Source organism: Seriola dumerili, unplaced genomic scaffold (assembly GCF_002260705.1).
Source record: "Seriola dumerili isolate Sdu_G_001 unplaced genomic scaffold, Sdu_1.0 BDQW01000113.1, whole genome shotgun sequence".
Classification (NCBI taxonomy): domain Eukaryota; kingdom Metazoa; phylum Chordata; class Actinopteri; order Carangiformes; family Carangidae; genus Seriola; species Seriola dumerili.
In genome coordinates this window covers 2154284-2160318 of record NW_019174368.1, presented here as the reverse complement: position 1 = coordinate 2160318, position 6035 = coordinate 2154284, and the positions used below count along the sequence as shown (strand labels likewise).

At 41.9% G+C, this 6035-nt stretch overlaps 1 pseudogene; it reads right to left on the bottom strand.

Annotated features, from left to right (window-relative positions):
• Window positions 1-238: 238 nt before the first annotated feature.
• On the bottom strand, window positions 239-4597 carry LOC111223758 (annotated as a pseudogene).
• Between the last annotated feature and the right edge of the window lie 1438 nt (window positions 4598-6035).

Below are 6035 nucleotides of genomic sequence, written 5' to 3'. Positions count from 1 at the left end.
TTTGACCTCAAGGTGGCAGTAGATGGAGTCAAAGGATCGGCCGAGAGTTGTTGAGATATTTCAGTTTGGACCAAAGTGATGGAACAAAAGAGCCGTTTCTTCTGCCATTTTGCTAGCAAGGCTAATAATCATCATTTGAACGTCAAATCATTATTAGGCGGCTTTTAGTGAAAGAATCACCGTTTTTTTGCTTGAACAGTAACAGTACATAGAATTAATGACATTTTGTCATTGCAGCTTTGTGTGTGAAGTATTTTTTTAATACCTAAAAACAACATAAACAGATACATGTAAAACATCAATCATTTCATTATACAGTGCGCTAATGACATACTCGTATTAAAATTTGAAAATTCACCACTATTACTCAACTTGGTGACTTTTGTTTATTGGAGGCATTCAATTGGAAATTCAGAGAAAGAGCTGCCATATGAGCCAAAATTGTGTCGTCGTTAACTGTTACTACATGACTACTTGATTACTTTGTAAAGATCAACTGTGTCGCATCGCGAGGGAAAAAACCACAACAAACAAAATACTTGCTATACACACACTAATTTAAAAAAAGGGGGGCTAAAAATTGCTTTAAGTTCCTCAGGACTACTTCTCTGAACGGTTCTCTGCTCGACACGGAAATCAATGAAAATGTGGTAGAGACAGGAATCGCCCCTCAAGAGACCACAATAGTAAAAATGGAATTTTATAAAAAGTTTTAATTTCATTGAGCAAAGAAAAAAAGAAACAGTAAAAGACAAATTAAAATCGACCATACCCCTGTCCCCAAAAACTGGCAATAAAAATAAATGTTTGGTGAACATAGGGAACACGCAGAGCTTTCAAATCAACAGTGAAGTACATCTACTTCCAAATACAAGACACAAGATCCATGGAGAGGAGACTTCTGCTTGGCTGGACGACTCATCTGGACTGCTCGACTAAAAAGAGGGACAGAGCAGGAGAGACATGAGTTGAGCATGTTAAAGATCAGAGCGACGAGCAACAGCTGAGCATACCGGCTTTTCACCAACAGGTTAAACATGTAAGGGATTTGACGAGAGCTCTGCGGTTACATGGCAGCACCAACTGCTGCCTCTAGTTGCCAAAACAACTCTAAAGGTTTATTCCATCAGCTGATTATCTGTAGGGCAATCGTAAGTGCCCATTTAATCCACAAATTACAATCATACCAACTGGTCTGGCCAACAGACCAACTTCAATAAAGGACATCAAGCATCACAACATTTTCAGCAGCCATTCGGATATGGAAAGACTTACTGTAAGAGGAGATGTCAATCTCGTCTGGCAGCTCCGCCACGTTGACCTCAAAGCGGTCCTGCACGTCGTTCAGAGTCTTGGCATCGGTCTCGTCAGACACAAAGGTTATAGCCAGGCCTTTGGTCCCAAACCTACCAGCACGGGCAACCTGGTGGGTGTAGAGAGATAAGAGTGAGTGAAATCTCAAACACATGTACCAAACATTCAATACTTTGCGCAATGAGGAAAAATTTCCAGAATCGTGCAAAAGGTTATGGCACAATACTCAGGTACTGGAAAATAACCTTGTCCCTGAACATTTGTACTGACTGATGCTACAAAAGGCAAACATATGGAGGGAAAACAAGTGCAGCTTTTCCCTTCTCTGCAGTTCTCACCCTGTGCAAGTAGGTGTCAGAATCTTCTGGCATGTCGTAGTTGAAGACGATATTGACTCGCTCGATGTCCATCCCTCGGCCAAAGAGGTTAGTTGCCACCAAGATCCGCCTTTGAAAGTCCTTGAATTGCTGATAGCGAGACAGCCTGGGGGGTTAAGAAGGGGCAGGGAGGGAGGACAGAGCCAGAGAGAGGCTTATCAACACAGCTGCTGTAGGAATTACTGGACTGTATCCCTTTGAAGGCAATGATGTGTTGAGTTAACTGATGAGGCCTCATGCTCCATAAACATACTTAGCAATCACTGTGCAATAGGGAATATGTTTATGAGAGCGTGTAAGAGGAAGGTGTGTGTGTGTGTGTGTGTGTGTGTGTGTGTGTGTGTGTGTCTTACCTCTCCTCCTGAGCCATTCCCCTGTGGATGGCAATGGCAGGGAAATTTTGTTCCACCAGGAGCTGGGACAGAGCGATGCAGCGCTGGACTGACTTGACAAAGATCACCACCTAGAGGAGAAGCAGACGCATTAAAACACAGCTGCTCAGACAACACGGGCCAGCAACTGGGATTTCTACTGATTATGAATTTGGGATTGTAAATGGACAGTGGAATTTTATCTCGGTGTCTGAACAGCTTTTAAAATTAGTTTGAAATCTTAGGAAGAGTTTGATAATAAGAGCGACAACCTTCAATATCAACCTACAGCCAAGTGTCGACTATGTTAGATGAGCCGACTGGAAACTGCCAACCACAACCTGTAAGGCTCACCAATTAAATTTTTATTTGTTTAACCTGTACAAAAACCAAAGTGTATAAAATTATAAACTGCAGTTTTATGGTGGGTTATATTCCACAGGATTTCTCAGATAAGAATAGTAACTTCCTGGAGTCTCCATTGGTTGCCTAACAACTGCTCCCAACCAAGAAATACATTTGGTAAGAGTAACATTATCCAATGCCATAAACATTTCCGTAAAATCTCAAAATACATGACTATGGAACCCCCCCCCAATATAATCCGAGGTTAAATTAAGTACCACAGCTTGTGAATTTATGAATATCTGTATGTTTTCCAATTCTTAAAAATAACAGAGTAAAATAGTGAGCCAATTGGGACAGTCATGCAGCAGCTCCATCAGGTTACCTGGTTGAACTCCAACACATCAAGGAGGTCAAAGAGCTTGCGGTTCTTCTCGCTGTCCTTCAGCTTGCAGTAGTACTGTTGCAGGCCGTGGAGTGTCAGTTTGGTCTCGTCATCCACAAATACTTCCATGGGCTGCACGGGAGATGGTAGAGTGTTAGTCCAGTAGTTACAATAGCAAAACATTAATATAAAATAATATGAAATTAAAAAAAAAACAAAACACCGCTTCCTCGTTCACTTACATCCTGCATGAATTTGCGGCAGACTGGTCGGATCTCTTTGCTCAGAGTTGCACTGAACATCATGACCTGCTTCTCATGGGGTGTGATCCTGAAGATGTCCTGTACGTCACGCCTCATGTCTGCCACACAGAAGGGATGTCAGTGGCATACACATGAATACAGATAAGACTCGGATTAAATACTGAGTTTACAAATACATCAAAGTAAAATAAACTAGAGCTAAGAAGAAAAGTCGAAGACTAAAGAACACACCTAGCTGCTCCAACATCTTGTCACACTCATCCAGGACAAAATGCTTCACGTTCTTCAGACTGAGGGTCTTGTTCCGGATGAGAGCGAGGATGCGGCCCGGTGTTCCGACGACGATGTGAGGGCAGTTCTTCTTCAAGACCTCTTCGTCCTTCTTGATGGCCAGGCCACCAAAGAATACTGCTGCTTTTACCGTGGGCATGTACTTGGAGAAACGCTCGTACTCTTTACTGATCTGGAAGGCCAGCTCTCGTGTGTGGCACATGACTAATACAGAGACCTGAGGGGGTAGAATCACAGTAACAGATACTTTAAATTTCAGTGAATTACTGGAAACTTACTTTAGCCTCAAAATGTGTAGGCGCAATATCTATGCCATCTAAAATTCAACTGCAAGATTTAAAAACGCAGAAGTCATTGAAACTAATGAAACAATATAAGTGTGCGATTATATTCTCGGCACACAATGTGTATCCTGTTCCAACAAAGGAGAAGGGTTTCGAAAAGTTTGTGCTTTTTATGAGATCTAAGTGCTTTTACCAAACAATTAAACATGTGGTTATGTACCCAATGTAAGCTGAATTAAACTTTTCTTTCTCCCATTACATCATCTTAGGATACTGACAGGAAGCCCTTTAATAAGATATGAGGATGCAAACAAATGTGCGTTTCAGATAACAACCCAAAAGGACAGCCCATTTTTTGTTGAAGAAAGTCTATGATAATGCTCTTAACACACAGATCTTGTATTGAACACAGATACTAACCTGTCCATCGACTGGTTCAATCTGTTGCAGTGTGGCCAGCACAAACACAGCTGTCTTGCCCATACCAGATTTGGCTTGACAAAGGATGTCCATGCCCAGGATAGCTTGTGGGATGCATTCGTGCTGGACTGTAAGAAAAACAGAGAACATAGAAATTATTTCAAGCTCTTGTACAAAAAAACATGCAACAACAATTCGAATAGTATTTTTTGCATTTAATCAATTAGCTATACTAGTAACTTGTAGGTGCCCCTAGTGTACACAGAACAACAGAAACTACTTTTTCCCCACTCTTAACAGAAATACAGACCGAAAGACCCAAAAGCTAGTCACCTTCAGACGGATGCTCAAAACCACAGTCGATGATGGCACGGAGCAGCTCTGGTTTGAGCAGGAAATCCCTGAACCCAGAGCTGTGGATGGAAACGTAGGAACCCTTCACCTCCTTCTTGCCTGCTGGGGCTGCGCTCTCGGGGGCTCCTTGGGGCTCTTCATCTTCTTCGTAGACTCGAGGCAGCTTCGTTATCTAAACGTCATTCTCAGCCATTTGTGTCTGTTTAAAAAACACGGAAAAACACACAGTTTGTTTTTAAAGTCGGTTTATCTAATCATCAGCTACCTTATGTGATATCCCCCGTTACTGGGCTTACAAAGGGGGGGGGGGGGGGGGGTTAATCTAAGCCCACCAGTTGTTGCCATTCTTTGTGCCAGGACCGACCACACGGTCTAATACATTTAAGGAACATATTTTGAGCGGTGGGTGAAAAGTGAGGAAGTCGCCATTCTATGAAAAGATGGGTTAGGTTTTGTCCAACTCGTGATTCAAGTATAACCAGTACTGATATAAACCTACACTGAATACCACTGTTGTATTCACTCTCGCAACCCCATAATAAAATGTGCGGCAACCGAGTGAGATATGCTAGCTAATTTAGCTCATTATAGAGGGAACATATTAGCACATGAATCAAAGGTTTGTGCACTAAATGTAAGAAAAGTGTCTTCTGCAACAGACACAATATCACTAACAGACTTGGTCAAGACGTAGGCTTGGACTTTAGCCGACACTGTCGGATTACCGGTTAGCTTCAGAGCCGTGTACAACACTGAAACGCTATTGTGTTGCATAACCATTGCTAACGTGGCAAGCTAAAGTGCTATACGGTAACGGATATTTTGCTAGCTGAGCAGGTAAAGAACACGCATGATATGCACAGATGTTATACAGATAATTGTAAAGAACGCAATACGAAGAATGTAAAACGGCTATGCAATTACTGAAAACTAATATGAGGAAGATTGGATGGTTGGCTAAGCTATCTTATGCTAGGCTACAAAACGCTGGCTAGCTGGACGGCACCCTCAAGCAAACAATGAAAGAATCTATTTCATTGCGTAGTAGCTACGTTGTGACTTTAGCAAAATAAATCTCATATAATTAATCTCATAACATCCTGGATGCCAGTCGAAGTTTAACAAACTCTCTAGTTACAACAATAAATCGATATTGCGTTCTTACCTTTTCTTTTCGGCGTTAGCTACCAGTCCACTTCAGATCGAAACCGCATGGGGAGGCCTCAGTTGGTTTATACGAGTAACCGGAAGTTCCGCCTCCGGTGAAGTACGTTGACATCATTGGTGGATTCGGACGCTCGCTGACAAACGAGGCCAGCGATTCGACAAAAAGTGTGCCGCAGTACAGCGCAGTTCAAAAAAGCGGGACACCAGAGGGGATACATCGCAGATCGACTCTGGGTATGGGAGCTCGTGAGGAACACGGAAAATAAATAAATATTTAATTGATAAATAATCACAATAAAAAAAGTAATTTATATTCATCTAAAAATAAAATGAATAAATGATTGAGAGCAGGTAAGTCGACATAAATGATATTCTAAATTGTGATGCATTGTGCCCCAAAATACAAACTTAGTCTTGTTGCTTCCTTGAATAGGTGGGAACTGTAGCAGTATTATTGTGTCAGC